Consider the following 21,462-nt stretch of genomic DNA (forward strand, 5'->3'; position numbering starts at 1 on the left):
ATGCAACATTGTGAAGAGCTCAGGTGTTTGATTACCAGGCTCTCCATTGTTGCTTGGATTCTAGCACATGGAAGGGGCAATCTTGGTTGGACTTTTTAAAAACAATATTACTATTATTTGATTTGCAGACACTAACTACTATATATAAAATAGATAAACAATAAGTTTATACTATATAACACAGGGAACTATATTCAATATCTCATAGTAACCTATCATGAAAAAGAATATATATATGTATAAGTATGACTGAAACATTATGCTGTATACCAGAAATTGACACAACATTGTAAACTGACTTAATTAAAATTTAGAAATTAAAAAACTATTACTGTTATTTGTGTAGAAAACATAAACAATCATTCCAGTGGAGGCTGGTAACGTTTTTTATTCCACAGGGCTGGTGAATATTAACTTCTAGTCGTTTAGTAGAAAATGACAGATGTGGAGAAATCAGAAACAAGACAAGTTATATAAATAAAACTCCTACATGTGTGAAAAACAGTTGTTTTGGAGACAATACGACAGCTTTCTACTACCTTGTCTTGGAATGGCCAAGGAAACTGTGTAATGGGTGTCTTTGTTCTTTTATTCATTCTTTGTCAGGCAGTGAATAGCTGTGATTCTCTGTGCTGTGGACAAAAACGACACAAGTTCATCTGTCCTCAGAGAACTTATGATGCCCAGGGAAGATTAAAAAGGAAAAGTACATCAACTTGAGACTCAGACATACCAGAGGCTACATGAAGGACTATAGGGCTGGGAAACTCTCTCCCTGAGTTTCTTTGTTGTGAGGGGGAAAGAGTCAGCAAGGGTGGGGTTTGTGCTCAGTCCTTGGGGATCCCTGGGCATGAGAGAGGAACAAAGAGGTCAAGCCAGTGGCTATTCTTCAGGCTTGGTATGTGGGATGGGAATGTGTTCTACCGGGAGAGGGCTCTCCAGCTTCCAGGAAATATGGAGGGATGACCTGCTCTGCAGTTCTGCATGGATTATGGTCAAGCTTTGATCCATGGGGAGAGCAGGTCACACATCAGGAGAGGTCACAGCCTGGGGAACACTTCCTAGGTGCTGGCTCCTCGGGTAGGGTCTCAGCATTGTCCATGGTACCAGGCAGCAGCAGTGGAGGCAGTGGGAGAGGTTCCAGAAGAGACCCCTTGATGGAGATCTAGAGCAGGAAAACAGCAGCACAGTGAACCCATATGGAATGCTGTGTATTGACTTTCCTCTGGGTGAGATTTGAAAGTGAGTCGAAATATGGGTGCCTGTAAATTCTGAGTATTGCAGTAGGATAAGCCCACTGTATCCATGGGCTGGTGAGGCCCAGTAAAGAATTATATACAGAAGACTATAATTTAAGGCAACATGAGAGAAACCATGGTAGGCTTTGCAGGCATGGATGGTTTAAGATCTCTTTGAATTCAGAGTCTGTCATGTTATGAAACAAGAACTATGGAAAATCAAAGGGAAAATCAGGGAAGAATTCATGTAGTGTATCAGACATCAATTCGATTACACACCTCTCCACATCCTCTCCTGTTTATGCAGACCCTCTGAGGCTCACCTCACTCTGGTTTCAGAGTTCTATATTGTATCACAATTGAAACACAAACAAACAGAAGCGTAAGTAATACTCCTCAATAATGATCAATATACTGAAAATTGATATGAAGTCAAAATACCATTATTGTCACAGAACTCTTAAAAAGTGTTTAGTCTTTATGTGGGAGATTGCAAACATAGATTTTGTTAATTTTCTTGAATATTAACTTCCTACTCTGAGATTATGCAAAGAGTTCTTCAGATTAGTAGCATAGTGTGAATGTACTTAACACTTAATGAACTGTACACTTAAAAATGGTTACGGTGGTAAACTTTGTTATATATATTTTACCGTAATTTAAAAAAGAAAGGGAAAAAAGGGCAAGCTTGGAAGTTTCTCAACTAAGTAAAATACACCTAAATTTTTTTTCCTAAAAAAAAAAAAAAACCAAAGATGACCCAAGTTATGCATTTTAGGAAGCCAAGCATACTTCTTTGTCACTGCCTTTTATTACATGATGAAGTGCATTTGCAGTTTTCATATTTTTCATGGACTGTTAGAAAGGTGCTTTGTTACCCTTTACTACTGTGGTGGAGGCTGCTGGTGCTGACATGCAAGGTCCTCTTTTCTTCTTGGGTTCCCGATTGATGGCATTTCTCAATCCCTGTGCATCAGGTGGGCCTTGAGACTTGTTCTCATCAGAGTGAACATGCCTCACTTAAGAGCAGAGGCACCTTTCCCATACATTCTCTCTACTCCTCTGATGGCCAAATGGAGATGATTTCAAAGACTGAGAAGAAAGTGGGACTATAAGGAGGAATTACATGTCCATCAACAGATGGCTAGATAAAGAATTTGTGATATATTTATGTGATGGAATACTACTCAGCCATAAAAAAGAATAAAATAATGCCATTTGCAGCAACATGGATGAACCTGGAGATTATAATTCTAAGTGAAGTAAGTCAGAAAGAGAAAGAAAAATACCGTATTATATCACTCAGATGTGGAATCTAAAAAAAGCAAAAACAAAAATAAAATTTTTTACTAAACAGAAACAGACTCACAGACATAGAAAATAAACTTATGGTTACCAGGGGAGAAAGGGGGTGAGAAGAGATAAATTGGGAGTTCAAGATTTTCAGATACTAACTACTGTATATAAAATAGATAAATGACAAGTTTATACTACGTAGCACAAGGAACTATATTCAATATCCTGTAATAACCTATAATGAAAAAAATGAAAAGGAATATATATATGTATGTGTATGACTGAAACATTATACTTTACACTAGAAATGGGCAGAACATTGTAAACTGTACTTTAATTTAAAAAAAAAAAAGAAGAAGAAATGAGCCTGGATCCCCAAGTGACTGTGTGGAACAGAGCTTTGCTGCAGTCTTGCATGGGACTGGGACAGGAATGAGAATAAACTTTTGTTGCATTAAGCCACTAGAATTTTACTCTTGTTTAGCAGTTAGCCTACTCTGACTAACACAACCATAAAAGGTATTACAGACCCAGGATGTATATTGATGTATCTGTAAGCTAAGAAAAGGTCAGGTAGGCAAGGGAAATGGAGATTACCTGTTTAATGATTCCCAGGTATAAGCATTTCATGTTGCTCATTAATCATGTGGCAAATATGCTTAAATAAACATAGACAGGCAGTTCCTGTTCAACAAACACCTCAAGGGAACGGTGTTTTGTTGAGGCTTGGACCAGAATGTTAATGCCTCCCTTTGGGCCCAGCACAGCAGTTGCGACAGAAATCAAAGAAAAAGATTTCCCAGGGAAAGATGAAAATGCAACTTAAGGAAAGAGACTCAGGAGCCCCCAGTTACTTTCAGAATTCCTGTTCTCCCAAATCCTGGAGATTTAAGATTTTCTTTTACATGGTGATCAATACTGACATCAGACAAAGGAAATTAAGGCCCTCTGGCTCTTAGGAGTTCCTCAAGCAGTATCCATCCAGTCCTGCTCCTGGTCCCATCCCAGTTTTGGTTCTAAGTTCTTCACACGGACAATGTGTTGGAGAGTGCATTCCTGCCTACTGACCCCAGCTCTGCAGCTCAGTACAAGCCGTCTGCCCTGCCCTAACTTTGAGGGAAGCCCTTGCTCTTGGCCCCCGTACAGTAGTATACTTTGGTCAATAGTACTGTCAATCTATTCACTTAAAATAAAATCCTTATCATGCCTCTAAGGCTCTGCATGATCTGGTTTCTGTCCTTACTCTAACATCCTGAACTACCTCACCCCCTTACCACAGCTATGCTGATTTTTCAGTACCTGAACAGGGCCTTCCAGCATGCTGTTTCCTGTGCCTGAAAATGCTCTTCTCCCTATTCTATTGCTATTCTAGTTCCTTCTCTTCTCTAGATCTCAGCCAAGAAGGCTCTTCCATGGAGGAGCCTTCTCTGACCCGTCCACCTAATGAAGTCATCTCAGCCCACCTCTTACACCGGTCACTGTGACAGCAGTGGCCTTGCCCAAGTGTCACCTGCCAGCACCTTGCCTCAGCTATTCCTGACTTCTTTTGGTTTCTGCTCGAGGTTTTCTCTGATTCTGCAGTGGGAGCTTCACATGCACAGCCTGGGAATGGGAAGGAATTGATGACACATGACCCTTGGGAGCTGCTAGGCCAGTGCTTCTCCCTTTAGTCCCTCAGGTGGACATTTTTGAGGCACATGCTATATGGTTCCTGAGTGTCCCAATAGGATCCCCCATGGACCACAGCAGTGACCAACTTGAGACTATACCCTAATTTGGGGTTTTGCTCTTAATTTTTCTTTCTCTGTTCCCCACTCCTCTTCTCTAGGGTTGCTTCCCCAAATAAACTACCTGCATGCAATCCCATGCCAAGCTTTCCTTGGAGATCTTAGGTGATGAGAATCCCCTCCCTTATTTAATATCTTAGGATCTTCATTTCTCTTGTAGCACTTATCACAGCTTACATTAATTTTATTTATTTCTATGATTATTTTTTGTTCCATGCAATTCTCATCTATACAATTAGATTTTTAACTCCATAGAACAGGAACTTAGTCATTTTCAACTGTCTGTATCCTCGGCTCCTAGTATGAAGTAAATATATATTAAATGAATGAACACACCTCAAAATGTTATATTTTATTTTAAGAATAGCACTTGTATTCTTGGCACTGAGAGGCAATATGAAATACTGTTAAGAGCATATGATCTAGAGTCACACATTCTTGACTTAATTCCTAACTGCCATGTACGTAGTTCATAGCTCAGTGGCCTTGAGTCAGTTGCCTCACCATGCTGGTTATCAACTTCCCCATCTGTAAAATGGGACAAATAGTACCTAGTGCATGGGATTGTTATGATGCTTAATAAGTTATATATAAAGCACTCAGGACAGTGCCTAACACATAGTTAGGCAATATACTTTATTTCTTTAATCTTCCCCCTTTTATAGTCCTTTGATGAAATTCAGACTTACACGGGTATAATATCCATTTTAGATCTTCCATATTTGTCAGTCCTTTAGCTACATTTTCCAAGTATGCCTGGGTTGAATAATACCAGCCTACTGACCCATAGCCAAGAATCAAAGGACTTAGGGGTGTGGTACTTTAAACACTTCACATGTCTCTGGGTCCTCCTAAGAAGTGCTTTGAGAACATATTTAGATTAATCAAAAAGAGACAAAGACCAATGCTAATGTGCTCCATTTCTTATCTTTTAAGGGGTTTACTTCAGTATGATTACATTTTAAAGTCGTAAACGAGAATGATCACCAAGTGATAATCATGATCACAAGCTCCTAAGTGTTTTTTGAAATTATAATAACTGTTTAAACAATGATCAAATGTCAGTTTAAGAAACGCTGCTAGGGTGAGGGTTGAGAATAGATGCTGTTACTGATAATGACTGCAGACCAAGGACTATTCATATTCCTGCCCTATCCCCTCCTAACTCATCAGGAGCAAGACCCTTCTTTTCCAGGTAGAAGGAACTCATGTCCCATCAACATTGGCTTTTTGTGGGTCACTCTGGCAAGAGAATTTGTACCTACCTCGGAGCTGAAGAATGTTAATGCCTTGGTTCAAGCAAGCTGCTTTCTTACAGAGTCACTTCAGAGGAAGAGCAAAACCCACACAGCACTCTTCTGCTTGGGTCACAAGCCCCCCTTTTAAGTGACTTCTAGAAACTCTTAGTAAGTTCATTTATCTCTTGGGAGAAAGAATTTACAGACAGTGAGTTCTAGTGCTCACAGTTTCAATCCAAGACAGAGACTGTGTGCCAGCCCATGGGATGCAGAGATGTGGACGCCTAGATGTGGTTCTTGGGCTGCAGAAGGGAGGCAGTGCTGGATTCTCCTGTCATTGTTGCTTCGGCTTCCCCACCTGTAAAGGCGAGCATGCCTGACTTCTTTCCTGACTTCCCTCTTAACTTGCTCTTCTGACTAGTCCTCACCCACATTAGAGCAGACAAGTGGCCAGTTCCCATGGGTCAGAGTTGGATAAGGCAGGTGGTAGGGTGCTATGACTCTAGGAAATAAGAGGGTGGTGGAGAGTGAGGGAGTCTATGTCTCAGAGTTTCCCTCTAACGCACTGTTGCAGCACATCGTAAAGAAAGAATACTGAAGTTGGGAGACCACTGAGGTGCCATGATGCATAGAAGAGAGACCTTGGCCCTGATTCTGCCACTGACTAGCTTTGTAATCTTCTCCTCTATGAGTCTTTGTGTTTTGGAGATTGGACAAGAACTTTTTTAACTGGGGCAGTTGCTGATTCTAAGTGAGCCGATTTTGAGCCCTTTGCTTTGTATGGTCTGGTTCTGCCCACATCTCGCTATCAGATGTAGGCAAAAGTCAGCAGGGAAGCTCATGTGGCAGCTTTTGCAATAAGAATCTGATTTTAGATGCTATTATTTTTTGAGCATATTAAACTAATATTTTAAGTCCACTATTTTTCAGTTGTTTTAGCCTAAAGGAATATGCAGTGGATTTGTACTTAGCCTGGGACATGGCCTATGGTGTGGATGGATGAGCTCCATAAAAATCTCCTAAAATTACACATGTGTGTACATATACATATATATGTGTGCAAATATGTATATAAATGTGCATATATGCATATGGGTTTAAATAACATACCACTTTTTCAAAAGTTCCTTCATGCTGTTCCATGTGATTTCATTACAATATGATTACATTTTGTTCTGTTCTGTTTATCTCTATTACTTTTGTGCCTCATTGCCATCCCTGTCCATATTGCTGCTCAAAGCAGAATTTTAAGAACACCTCAAGGTGTTTTTAAATGGAGCCAGTAAATAGCTTTAGCCGACACCTCCAGCACGGCATGGTGACACAAGCCAACACAAACAGGGAGTGGGAGGTTTGCTGACAGCTCTGGGCACAGAGACCTCAGGACTGGTTTGGTGAGGCAGACTTGAAATCAAGCAGTGACTTGTGGAGGAACCAAAGAGGACTTAATCATGTGGTCTCCTGTACTGGCTCCCTGTGTGAGGAAAGGGAACTCTAGAAGAGGCTGAGCCGTCTTTTAGTCAAAGCAGAGGAAACATGCACAACCAACCAGGGCAGGAAAGCAAGTACATAGATGCTAACTCAGCTCCTCCCGTGTAGGGTCTCAGGCAGGGCTGGGTCCACCTGTCTTCTTTTGTGTTTGGTATCTGGGAGCCATAGCTAAAACTCCAACAGTATCCTGTGTATTAGTTAGGATACACATTGGGTCATTGTAATGACAAGATTCCCAAACACAGTGGCTTAAGTAAGAAAAGAGTGTTTCTTCCTTATGTATAAGCCCAATCCTGTCCAGGACTGGCTGTTACCTTACACTCTTGGGAACCCTGTTCATGTAAAGTGCCTTGCTCCACTCAATGCTGTTCATTTATCCTATTTAAAAATGAACCTATTCCACAGCCATACAGTGAGCCTAAAAATCTAAGAGAGTTTATGGAAAAACAAAGGAAGTAGAGAAGATCAAGTATGTATTGCAGAGGATATTGGCAATATGGTGTAGAGGTTACATGGAACCTTACTGTATCGTTTTCCTCTGCCAATTGCTAGCCTGTGAGCTTGGGCGAGTTACTTAACCTCTCTGTGCCTAATTTATAAAAAGATAATAATATTACCTACTTTGTAGGTGTGTTGGAGGCTTCATGTATTAATGAGTTAATACATACAAAATGCTTCAGACAGTGCCTAGCCCATAGTTGTAACCCAACAGCAGACACTGTTGATGCTCTACTTTAATCCATTGGTACTCATCATTTTGTATACTTCAGATGGATTTTTACTGCAAGCATCTATGACTGCCTCTAGGCTTCCTCTGGCCTCTTGGGGTGTGTTCTGTTACATGCAGGGCAGACCATACATGCTGAAAAGTTAAAAGACAGCAAGGAGCCCTCAACCAGGAAGTTGAGCTGTCCTCAGTAGCGTTCTTGTCCCTTGAGTGAGGGACATGCAACTCTATGGCATGTTCTACATTATTCCACAGAGTCCCCCAGGGTGACTCAGCCCTGGTTGCCCACATTAGCAACCTGTTGTTTAACATATTCTATATAACTTCCTTGCTTTCCCCACTCTCCTGGTCTTTCTGGCACAGCCACCCAAATTAACTACTTGCGTTCAGGATCAGCCTCTGGGAAATGCTAGCCAAAACACTCTCACATTACTACACACTTCGGTCCAACCATGATGATCTTAGCATGCACTCTGATCCTGGCAGCCCTAGCTCTTCCCTTTTCCTGCACCCCTACCTCCTAGTGTTCCTCTTCTCCCTTTAACAATATTATCTGCACCAGGATGAGACAAATGCAGATTCCATGCCCTCAAACCCACCCCTTGCACTGATGTATGTAGAGTCCCATGAAAACCAGGCCACACAGGAAATGGAATATTGAAGCAAAGATAATTCAGTGTCTTTGGGGCTTGCTCTCCTGCCTAACTTCCTGCAGGCTTGTTCTGATTTCTCTTGGGGCCTGCACATATGGCATATTGCTTAGATTTGTGCCTGAGTTATGACTGTACTAAATCTGAGACATGGGGGAGGACCCAGGTACATAGCTCTATATCCTGTTGTGATGGATAAGTATTCTCTTTCCATTTCCTCCCCCGGGGCAGGGAGAGGATGGAAGTGTTTTTCATGAAGACAGGAAATAACTTCACTACTACTTTGTAAGCTAGATGGAATTATCCTAAAAGAGCAGGTCCATGGGGGTGAGGAGAAAAGATATGTGGACTGGATTTTCAACAGAATGATTAAACAATAGTGCATTCTGTGGCCACACCCTGCTATTTTATAGGATGGAAAGAAATAACTTGGCAAAATAAAATCAATGTTGTCTTCTTTAAAATGAGCTATCTGTTGGGAAAACTGGACAGCAGCATGTAAATCAGTGAAGCCAGAGCACTCCCTTACACCATACACAAAAATAAACTCAAGATGGATCAAAGACTTAAACATAAGACAAGATACAATAAACCTCCTAGAAGAAAATATAGGCAAAACATTATCTCACATACATCTCAAAACTGTTCTCCTAGGGCAATCTACCCAAGCAATATAAATAAAAGCAAAAATAAACAAATGACCTAATTAAACCTATAATTAAACTTATAAGCTTCTGCACAGCAAAGGAAACCATAAGTAAAACAAAACAACAACCTATGGAATGGGAGAAAATTTTTGCAAATGATGAAACCGACAAAGGCTTGATCTCCAGAATATATAAGCAGCTCATACGACATAATAAGAAAAAAACAAACAACCCAATCCAAAAATGGGCAGAAGACCTAAACAAGCAGTTTTTCAAGGAAGAATACAAATGATCAATAGGCACATGAAAAATGCTCAATATCACTAATTATCAGAAAGATGCAAATCAAAACTACAATGAAGTATCACATCACATCAGTCAGAATGGCCATCATTCAAAACTCCACAAATGACAAATGCTGGAGAGGCTGTGGAGAAAAGGGAACCCTTCTACACTGCTGTTGGGAATGCAGTTTGGTGCAGCCACTGTGGAAAACAGTATGGTGATTCCTCAAAAGGCTAGGAATAGACTTACCATATGACCCAGGAATCCCGCTCCTGGGCATATATCCAGAAGGAAGTCTACTTCAAAAAGACACCTGCACCCCAATGTTCATAGCAGCACTATTTACAACAGCCAAGACGTGGAAACAGCCTCAATATCCTTCACAGATGACTGGATAAAGAAGATGTGGTATATTTATATGTTGGAATACTACTCAGCCATAAAACCGACAATACAACGCCATTTGCAGCAACATAGATGTTCCTGGAGAATGTCATTCTAAGTGAAGTAAGCCAGAAAGAAAGAGAAAAATACCATGAGATCGCTTATATGTGGAATCTAAAAGAAACCATAAATACAAAACAGAAACAGACTCACAGACATAGAATACAAACTTGTGGTTGCCAAGGGGGTGGGGGGTGGGGAGGGACAGATTGGGATTTCAAAATTTGTAGATACTGACAGGCATATGTAGAATAGATAAACAAGATTATACTGTATAGCACAGGGAAATATATACAAGATCTTGTGGTAGTTCACAGTGAAAAAAAGAGTTCATGTATAACTGAAAAATTGTGCTCTACAGTGGAATTTGACACAACATTGTAAAATGACTGTAACTCAACAAAAACATTTAAAAAAGTGCTATCATTTCACTATGCAAGACCCAGTGCCAAGAAACCCAAAGATAATACAAGTAGTCCTCATTTTGCAGGATTCCAATATGTGTGAATTTCAGTCAGCAAAATGTAGTTAGTTTATTTAAATAAAACCAGTCTCTGCCAGCAACGTGTTTCATATACCCTGGTGTATGAACTGTGAGTACCTCCATAAAGTACAAACTTCGGTGCTAACTTGTCAGGGGATATATTTAAGAAGTGGTGAGCTCATCACTTCTAAATATATGCCTCACCATAAGTATTTACCAATTATGCCACTTCTTTCAAACTCTGTAGATGACTGGACACTGTGCATCTGTTATTCAGTTTACACATGGACAGCAAAGTGTGTAGTTGGATTGCCTCCTTGTCTTCCAATGATAACCTATGTGGCATTTTACAAAAATGGATAGTCAGTGGAATGATTTGCCAACAAAAACAGAAGGGAAGAAAGAAAGAAAAAGTGATAATGTAGTAAATAAAATTAAATTGAATCTAAATGGAGTTAGAAAATATAGCTGAGCATGGGAATGTTGACACTGGAGCCATTCTAGAGACTCAAGATAAGCAACTGAAGGAACTTAGTGAAGGTTAACTTATTGCCATAAATGACGAAAATGACAAAAAGATGAAGATGTCTTAGGGGAAGTGACACCAGCAAAAAAACAAACAAACAACCAACCAAAAACACATTAAACACTATCAGATACTTCATGGCATTAAAAGTGCAAAGGATAAAATGGTAAAAGCAGATCTAAATTTAGAAGAGACTGACAATTTACCAAGGCATAGACAAGATACTCACTCCGTACTATAGGTTAAATGACAAGAAGACCAACACCATTCTAATTCCTCTAGATAATGTCTTTACAAAGAAATAAAATACTTTAATTCTCAGTTTTTCCTATCTGTTAAAACTACAGTGTGCTTCCTCTTGGGGAGTGATGGTAATGTTAGCTATCTTGATTGTGGTGGTGGTTTCATGGGTGTATGCATTTATCAAAATTCATCAAATTGTACATCTGAAATATGTGTTGTTTGCTGTATAGGAACCATACCACAATAAAGGTGTTAAAAAAACTACAGTGTGCTAAATAAATACTTGTTTTGCTATCTTTTTATTTCCATATATATTTATAACTGGCAATTGGAGTGTTTTTAACATTTTGATAAAGATTTCTAAAAGTTAGCAAACAATTGTAATTTTCCCCAGTGATTATTAAGCTTATTTTGCACAGTTTCAGCCTGCTAGGTCATTTTTACAGCACTGCACAAGGACTGCCTGTACTTGAGGTTTTGTCTTATTTATTGGGATAGTAAAAACATGTAGGATTTGGAGCCTGGGTGCCTGGGTTCAAACCCTGCTTCTATCACTAAACTGCTTGCTGTCTGCTGCTGACCAAGTAAAAGAAACTTTTGGAGACTCAGTTTTCATACTTGAAAAACATACGAATAGTAATACTTACCACATAGGGTTCTTGAGGTGACAGATGAGAAGGCCTTTGGAAATGCACCTGACACTCTGGAAGCATTCAGTAAATAAGCTCCGTGAAAGTGGAGACACCATCTCTTTTCTTCATTGTAGCATCCCTGGCATTTAGAACAAACCTGACATTGAGTAGTTGCTCAGTAAATACCTGGTGCATAGGAGACTGAATAGTCAGGTTTAATACTCAACAAATGCTAGTGAAGTGATTCTCTCCCTCTTTCCTGACTTTCTTGAAGCTGCACACCTTCAGAGAGTTTAAGAAATCATGGGCCCAGTTTGCCTGAGGACCCAGTAGGTTCACCAGTGACCCCTGTGATAGAGTCCTTCCCTCACAGTCATTGCTGTCTTGTTTGTCCCTGCCTATTTGACTTAGTGACAGGTCACTCAGCAAGGTTCACATTTTTCATATATGTAATGAACTTACATAGATCTATAGGAAAATCACTAATATTTCAAAAATGGGAAAAGAACAATTAATTTGCAAATAAACTTAACGTATATTTGGAAAACTTCAACCTCACTGAACATCATTCAACTAAGGAAACATAAATCAAAACCAGAGAGATGTTCTCCTTGTGACCACGTTTTCACAGGTTTCCAGAGTGATGGAGACAGAGACTAGTGAGAGTGAGGTGAGATGACCCTCTTCTCAACTGCTTTGATTGTGAGAATTGGTACAGTCCTTTTAGAAAGCAATTAGAACACAAGGACCATGGGCCTTTGACCCATTCATTCTACTTCTGGAAATTGATCCTGAGCATTTAATGTGGACAAAGCTTTAGCATAAAGATTTTTGTCAGTGTTATTTTTAAGAGTGAAAAGTGAAGATGTCCAGCAATAGGGATTATTTTTGTGGAAGATTGTATATGCACTTTCTCTTAAGCAGTAATGTCTATAAAGAGTTTGTGTATAAAGAATGTATGTCTATAAATTTTTGTATTGTGATAGAACATTGTATATAAGAAGTATTTTAAATTAAATATAAAACCCAAACAACTGATGCCCGAATGTCATCCTGGAAGAAAATACCCACAAATGTGAATAACTACTATCTATTATGGCTCCATGATGTTCCAGAAGCTTTGTATATTTTATTTCTAATTCTCACCACAATCCTGCATGGTCAATATTACTACGCCCATTTTACAGATGAGAAAATGAGGCTGAGAGGGCCAAGTAACTTTTCTGAAACTACAGATGGTTGTGTACATCTGTCTGATAGTAAAATCCGTACCTTCCTGCCAAGTCAGACTCCTTTATTTGGTTGAGGGCTTTTTGTTTAAGTTATGAGATAATGGATAGTTTTCTAAATTTTTCTAAGTTTCTGTTTTTTAAAATATTGGAAGCACAGACTACTTTAATAATCATAAACATGGTTAACAAGGAAACAATGCAACCTTTATAAGTTGTTTAATCACTCTGAGCATCACTAGCTATTGAATAAACAGTACTTATCTCTGCTCATTTTATAGGGCTGTATATCAAAATTAAAGTGAGATAGCAGATAACGTGTACAAAAGCCCTTTCAAGTTATTAAGGGAAAGGTGCTTCAGTTTTTAACTGCTCCTTTCTTAATGTCTTAACTCAAAAAATTTATTTACTTCAGTTGTTTATGAGTTATCATTTTTACTTTAAATATTACAAGAATTGAAAACCTTCAATAAAATGAATGCTTTCTCACTTACACATTTTTAATGTCTGTCTCAGTTAAGAAATGAAGAGGGAGAAGTCATTGTTTTGCACAGTTGATATGGAAAACCTAACATAGGTCCAGCATTCTTTGGAAAAGGAAGTGGAAGGCTGCTGTATCAGATGTTTTGGAAAGGAAGTAACTGTGGTACAGGCTGGAAGTCCCAGATGGGAGCATTCCAAAAGCACTTTTATTGATTCTTGTTGGATATTCATGGAGTTGAAACTCTCTGTCTCTATTGATCATATTCTGAGCCTGGAACACTGAGTGTGGGCGCGCGCGCGTGCGTGTGTGTGTAGCATCGCCAGATCCTGGGCATTTATGGAGCCTTGCCTTCAGGGGTTGTTCACTCAGGACTCCCTCCAGGATGCCAGGCTCATCCTAGATGACTCCTCCTGACAAAAGGGCAAGGTGCAGCTCATCCTCAAGGATTATTTCAGGTCCCTATGCACCTCACCAGTTTAATTTGGGCTTTGCCTCTGGGGCAACCTGGAAGCCCCTACAGAAAGTTAGGAGATGCAAACATCTTGTTCTGTCTGTACCCATAGACACCCCCGAGCAGCTTCTGGGAAAGCCAGTAGAAATGTCTGGTTGGGGGCAGCTGCAGCTTGACTTTCCTGCGAAGTTCAAAGGGTTATTTGGTCAGTGACTCCCTCCTGCAGCCTGCTTTTGTGCAGCCACAATTCTAAATGTAGGACTGCCTGCCACCAGGTCCCTTAAAGGAAGGTGCCTTCAGAGCACAGTGCAGTTTGGGGAACTTTTTAAAAAGAAGTGACATTTTTCTTCTTTAATTGAGAGAAGATGTGACATAGAGTCAAACATCAGTAAATACACAGTTGGCTCCATTAACATGATACAATTTGAGTCATGCTTTATATACTAAATAGTAGTTACCTCCCCAGCATAGATTGCATCTGTGAAGTAGGGTGCTTCAAGCTTGCCTACTGGAAACTGGGTTCAGGGCCCTTTCTCTCTCAGCTGTAATAACATTCACTGTGATGTAAGTTCCACCAACAGCCTGGGAGGAAGTTTAGTTTGGCTGATTTAAACTTAAAATAGGGAAAGAAAGTCTTGTTTTCTTGTTCTTCTAGATTAGGCTATAATTTTGAATTTAGTTGTTTTAGTCACCTGTACTTATTTATAGGTGGAGAATGCAATCTCACACATTGGCCACAATCCTTGGCAGACTCTGATAAGATCCTAGATGACCTAGGAGATGATTGTAAATTGTTTCCATGCCTGTATTATTTCTTTTCTTATTGGACTCTTTCTCTATGTATAGCACTCGGTCTTATATGCAGAAATATGACCAAGTGACAGGTTTAAAAACTTGTGTAAAGAAGATAATTTTTCAACAAACTAGAAAAATAATCTCCAACAATAAAAGAATGGTTGTATTTAAGAATGGCAAAAATTTGCAAACTTTTTCTTACAGGGTCAAATAGCATAATTTTAGGCTTGTGGGCCAATTGATCTACATCATAATTATTCACCTTTGCTGTTGTGATGCAAAAGAGCATAGCCAGTGGTCTCTGGGTGAGGCTGTGTTCTAATAAAACTTTACTTGTAAAACCAGGCAGCTGTTTGCAGGCCTTCAGTTTGCCAGTTCCTAGGTTACAGTATAATCCATTTGATGCTTGCATCTGGTATGTTGCTGTCAGCTGAAAGTAAGGCAAAACCAAACTAAAGATAGCCTAAAAGTCACATTAATCTCACAGAAGAAGATTATCTCATGTAAGAAGTCTCACCATAGGGAAGTCCCAGGGCTGGTTAATCAAAGCTGTTTGATGATGTTAGGCCCAAGGCCCAAGTTTGTTCTATCTTTCTGCTCTCCCATCCTTGCCTCTTTGGCTTATTCTCAGGCTGACATGCCTCATAGTCACAAGATGGCTGCCCACAGTTCTAATGTTACATGTAGATACAACAACGTTTAGCAGAAGAAATAAGACTTTTTTTCCCTGCACGTCTTTCTTTTAAAGAGCAACATTTTTCCGAAAAGAACTTTCCATTCCATAGACGATATCTGATTGACCAGAACTGGGACACAACATTTCAAGAAAGATTTGAACTAGGTCACTGTTTTAGTTGTCTACAGCTGCTATGACATCAAACTTGGTGACACAAAACAATGGAAATTTATTCTGTCAGAGTTCTGGAGACAAGAAATCCAAGATCAGTATCACTGGGTCAAAATTAAGGTGTCAATAGGGCCGTGCTCCCTCTGGGGGGGTTCTAGAGGAGAATCTTCAAATCTCTCTCTGCTCCATTTTCATATCACCTTCTCTTCTGTGTGAAATCTCCCTTGCCTCTTTCTCTCTCTCTCTTTTTTAATATGGAACACTTCACAAATTTGCACATCATCTTTATGCAGGGACCTTGATAATCTTCTGTGTATTGTTCCAATTTTAGTATATGTGCTGCAGAATCAAGCACTGCCTCTCTCTTATAAGGACACCTGTGGTGGCATTTAGGGCCCAGCCAGATAATTCAGCATAATCTACTCATCAAAAGATCTTTAACTTAATCACATTTGGAAAGAGCCATTTTCCAAATAAGTAACATTTACTGGTCCAGGGATTAGGACCTTAACTTTGGAGGCCATTGTTCAACCTGCTACCATCATGGAGAACTTTGTCAAAGGAAAAGACTGACATTTTCTAACATGATGGAGAGCCATTAAATTAATTACTGGCGAGAGGGAACTACCATGATTATTTTATGTTAATCAAGATTTACTTAAGTCTAATAAGGGGGGTATGGGCCTAAAAACATCAAGATTCAGCAGGCAGGGAAAATCCTGAATATGACTGTTAGGCAAATATCAGTAACTGCTATAGCATACTCGTATGCAACTATTGTATTTAGCAGGAGTTTACAATGACTTAAGAAAGAAATTTTTATAAAGTTAGGTAGGAAAAAACTTATTTATAGTGCGGTCACAACACAAAGAGTAAAATACTCTTATGCATAGAAAAGATTGAGACAATATACTAAAAAGTTGCTAGTTGTTTTCTGGAACTGGTAAAAATTTGGGTAATTGACCTTTTTTCTCTCTAGTTTTGTATTTTCCAAAATTTTTATAAAAAGTATATATATATTGCTTAAATTAAAAATAAATCAATTGTATTATATTGTTAGATAATACTGGAGTTCTTTTTAAAAGATAATGTCAGTTTATTTTGTATCATTTCACTTAATTTCTCTATCTCATTTAGTTTACTTTATCATGAAATGACACAGGATAGCCACGATTCCACCCAAGAAAATTCTTCTGCTTTCAAGAAGACCTAGACCCCTTACCTTGTCTCTGGAGTTATCTTTCTGAAACACAGGTTGTTTCAGATCCACCATGCTTCTCATCAAAAAATTTAATGTCTTTCTGTTGCTTTAGAAAATGTCTTGTCTTTCCTTTTTTTTTTTTTAACTCAGAGTTCTCCACTGCCTAGCCCAATTTCTTAAGTCCCTAACACCAGATGCCTGCACCATTCAATCATATACTTCTTGCCATCCATGCCTTTCTGTGCTCTTCCTGAAGATGATCTCTAACTCAAAGAGTTCTCACTGTGCTCCCAGGTGGTGAGGCTGCTCAGCTTCACCAGGGAGCTCATTAGAAATGCAAATTCTCAGGCCCCACCCTAGACGTACTGAATCAAAAGCTCTGGGGGTGAGCCTACTGATGCATGTCTTAACAAACCCTCCAGGTAGTTTCAATATATTCTTGAGTTTGAGAAACTCCAGGTTAGCTCTCTTTGTCCTACTTCTTTTTATTATTGCATTCTTACATCTGTGGCAATCAACATTGCTAGAATAACCACTGGATTATTCTTCCTAGAGAATTAATTTATAAATCAGTTTTACAGGTATGTATTATGCTAGCAGTTGGCCTTCCAAATGAATAACATACCTATATTCCCATGATTTTCTTGCTGTATCAGTCATTTTTTCCTTTAGGTGCATTTTTCTTGTCCTGTTTTTATGTATTTTATGCACATCAGTCAGTAAACTCAGGCAGGAATGAACAACTTTTCTTTTTTTTTTAAGACCTTTATGGTGGTATGATTACTGTACAGTAAACTACACATATTTCAAATATACAATCTGATGAATTTTGATAGATGTATACACCAATGTAACCACCACCACAATCAACGTAGCTAACATTTCCATCATTCCCCAGGAAGTGTAAATTTCAAATTCCCAATTTATGCCTTCCCACCCCCTTTACCCCTGGTAACCATAATTTTGAACAACTTTTCTTAATGTTCCTCTGGATCACTTATTCTAAAATCCCTGAATGCCTTGCTTTGAGCCAGATGCTGTCTATGATTCAAAGCCATTCCTTCAGCTGTGGTCCACTGAGTAGGATTGGTAACACATGACTGCCCCTCTCTTTCCCTTCTTCAGCTAAACCAAAAACATATCCAGAAGAATCATGGCCAGTTGTGTCTAAAGGCCCAAAGGAGCGCCCCCTCACCCCCACCAACTTTACTTATAATTTTATAACCTTGGGCAGATTATCTTTCCCCAGAGTCTTACATTCATCATTAGCAAAAGTAGAAATGGTAAGAGTTTTTTCGCATTGTATACATGGACTCTCATGCACTGGAATTTATGAGCTTCTACAGAGCTCCGTGGCAAGGGAGGGCTCAGGCCCTACTTTTTTCTCCCCTGCCATCTGAAGAAAGAGTGTTCCAAACTCTGATCAACACCTAACCCAACCCCATGCCTGGCACATAGTAAGGGCCTAATAAATAATTGTTGGCTAAATGGAAGAAACGATGGAAGAACAGAAGGATAGAAGGAAGAAATGGCGAGAGAGAGACAGAGAGAGAGAAGTGAATGAGAGAGGAAGGGAGGGACGGCAGGAGGGAAATGGCGAAGTGTAGATCAGACACAGCTCCTGATAGGGGGAAATGCTTAAGGAAACAGGTAGAATTGGAACTCTAATCCCTAACCTGTGCCAGACAGATAGGTAGGTAGGTAGATAGAAAGATAGATAGATAGATAGATAGATAGATAGATAGATAGATACTCTCTAACAGTAAATTAATGATTCTGTTTGGTTCCCTCCCTGGAAGATGTCAGCAGTTCCTCCCAGGTGCAAAGGGTGAGATCCGTCTGAGAGTCTGAGAAAAGGGCTTTGTGAATTGTAAAGTAGAATGCAGATGGTGATTAACTAAGGCATCACAAGCAAGGGCAAGTCTCCTGAGTGGTCCCAGGAGAGACTGTTTTGCCTTCTTTTTGTCATTTGTGTTCTCAAAATTGTCCCTGCTTAGACCAAATCAACCTCAAATGATTTATGAATAAAATTTCCACTCTGAAAATCTGAGCAACTTAGGAATTGTAAGAACTGGACCATCTGGAGATAATTAATAAATAACACTCGTCTTTCTTCCCAAAGAGCCCTCTGTCCTGTCAGTAGGACTGCTGCCAAAGCCCAAACTGCTAAATTGGGCCGGCGACGCTGAAGTCACTGATGGGAGCTTCTTATCTCTGATTCTTCTAAGAATTTGGGACACTTTATTGAAACATTTGTTTTTCCTCATGTAAAATGTAGGCTAAAAAGTTATTAGCTGTCTTTAGATTGGGAAAGGCTTTCAGGATTTTAATGCATGTGATTCACTCAGCTTTTACTTAGTCAACTGCTAAAATAGTTGAAACTCAAATCAAATACTAAGCAGAACCCAAAATATCCTGGATACATAGTAAGGTTTGGGGGCATTAAAAAAATGTCTGAACCCTCTACTCCTTTTCTAACTGAATACTGTTGATATGAAAAAGAGCCATTAATACCATCTTTTCCCCTCTGTTTCTTTCAGGTCACTCCTATTCAGCACAACCTTAGCCCATGTTTGTGTGTGTCTCTAAAGTGCCAGTCCAGGTATATTTAACTGGACAGTGGAGCTTTGTGGGGCCAAGGCAGACAAGACCATGCAGAGTTGACCAGCCTGGGTAATGATTCCTGTTATCATGTCTGTTAGATTGTTATGTTGATTTTTTTTCCTTACGTCTGCTGAGCTGAAGTGATCGAAATCACTTATGAAAACAGTGGCCTTTTATTGGTTCCCAAATTATAAAATCTGTTACAATATGAAACACATTTCGTGTCTCTCTTCACACCCTGGGATTATGACACATCGCATCAACTCTTATTACTGCTCAGGGAGAGGCAAAGCTTAAAAATGATCAGGTTCAAAGGAGAGCCCTGCAAGCCGTGATCTCTGTTTCTCTATTAGAATTCCACCAGCCCTGACTCCCTTACCCAAAATGCACATATACAGCCCTTTCCTGTCCCTGGCTGGGGGTATTTGAGTTTATATGCTTGCAATTAACTCTGTAGACTGGAGGTCTTCACATGGCTTCTCAAGGATCTACTAATGGTAAATGATGAAATTGACTAGCTGGTGCAAGAGTCACATTGAACTCCTTGCACTTAAAGAAGTTTATAAAGCAGGGCTTTTCTGGAGTTGAGGTGAAAACTTTTTCATTTGGGAAATATATAGCATAATACACAGAACTGTGCTATTTTAAACACAATGGGCATGGTGTGCATGTTGAGACAGAACACATCCCAATTTCTGAGAACATCCCTCAGCTTGGAAAGCATCTGAAAAGGCAGCTTCATAAAGGGATTCTGCTCTGTTTCTCTCTGGATCCCACAGAGCTTTTCTTTGTGTGGCCTCCACCCATTCCATTTTATTTTCCTTACGTTTCATAGCATTGGTTTTCTAACACAGATGAAGAGAATTCCTGGGGATGTGTCTCAGCATTTCTAGAAGGAAATGTATGTATACTTTGAAAAAAATGTATTTCATATTATAACGGAATTTTATAATTTGGGAACCAGTAAAAGGCCACTGTTTTCATAATATAAGCCAAGTTAAGTTTGAGAAATTCTCTTTGCTGGAGGGAATCCGCATCATGAGTTTTCAAAGGGGACACCTGTTGGGGGTGGGATCTTGTCTCCCTAGATGGGTCATGTCAAGATCTTTTTGGGTGGTTGGGCATAACATTTTGCTTATAAAATAGGAAAAGAAAAAATTTTTTTAAGGTTCAAAACAATCCTGGGCAAAAGTAATAACAAGTAACACCGTATCTCTCCTTTAGGACCAAACTTCAGGTGACAGAGCTGAGACAGGAATGCCCCTGCCAAGGTAGGAGCCGTACATTCAGGGCCTGTTGTCCAGGATCAGGAAGAGAAAGGTAAGTGTCGTGTGTGGAAACAGCTGTGGCTTCAACAACACAAGCTTTGCCTTCATTGCATGAACACAGTTGCTCTAAGAAAATGGAAAGAGAAAGGGGACTGAGGGCAGTGAATCAAGCAAGGGGCCTCAGAATGGGGATCCCAAGATGTGCAGAGCTGGTAGCCATGAGGATGCAATAGCTTCCTCAAGAAACAGTTGTGAAGCATGTGGGGAGGAAGAGGGATAGAGGCTTCTTCCTAATTTTTACTGATGGTGCTCTTGGCAAGAGGTAGGGGCAGAGGCCCCACCTGTGCAAGCAAACAGCCGAGTTCCTGCCTGAACTCTTAGCAGGGTGGCAGGTCTCTGTAGATGACTTCATGGTGTCATTTCTTCAGGGCCTTCTGAACCCATCCAGGTGCATTAGTCCCATAGTCTCCAAGATGAATGGCTCTGGGGAACAAAAACAGTGAATTGTCTAAGAGGGGTGATGCAGGGGACAGTATCAGAGTAATAAGTGAGTTTTAACAGTGAAAAGAAAAGAAAGCCCAGTGAGCGCCAAATGCCACAACAATCACCATGTCCCACAGCTGTACATGGCATAAGTGAGGGGCACAAATTTGTGGAAGAGCTGGAAGAGCCCTGTGTTGGTGAAAATATAGGACCTCCCTGTCATGCTAGGGAGGGATATCAAACAACACCAAGGGAGGCCAAGCTGCAGAATAGAAGGATGAGACCATTACGTCATGCTGGAGCCATCCTGAAGCCTTGTAAGAGAGAAGAGGTTTGGGGAATTGCAGTCCAGAGAATTCCCTGGTGGAAGCTCAGCTCTTAATACTCCTAGATGATGCTCTCCCAAGCTGTT

The 21,462-nt window shown here is 39.8% G+C and overlaps 1 long non-coding RNA gene and 1 other non-coding gene across 2 annotated transcripts; both read right to left on the reverse strand.

The window, feature by feature from the left end:
* Positions 1-378: 378 nt before the first annotated feature.
* Positions 379-16,957, reverse strand: LOC140689739 (uncharacterized). The gene is made up of 3 exons (XR_012064819.1): positions 16,717-16,957; positions 11,704-11,827; positions 379-1,165 (listed from the first exon to the last, which is right to left on the reverse strand). It is a non-coding gene; the product is annotated as an uncharacterized lncRNA (long non-coding RNA).
* On the reverse strand, positions 15,743-15,849 carry LOC116280111 (U6 spliceosomal RNA). Its single transcript, XR_004189445.1, has one exon. It is a non-coding gene; the product is annotated as a U6 spliceosomal RNA (small nuclear RNA).
* Positions 16,958-21,462: the final 4,505 nt, after the last annotated feature.

Source organism: Vicugna pacos, chromosome 3, assembly GCF_048564905.1.
Source record: "Vicugna pacos chromosome 3, VicPac4, whole genome shotgun sequence".
NCBI lineage: Eukaryota > Metazoa > Chordata > Mammalia > Artiodactyla > Camelidae > Vicugna > Vicugna pacos.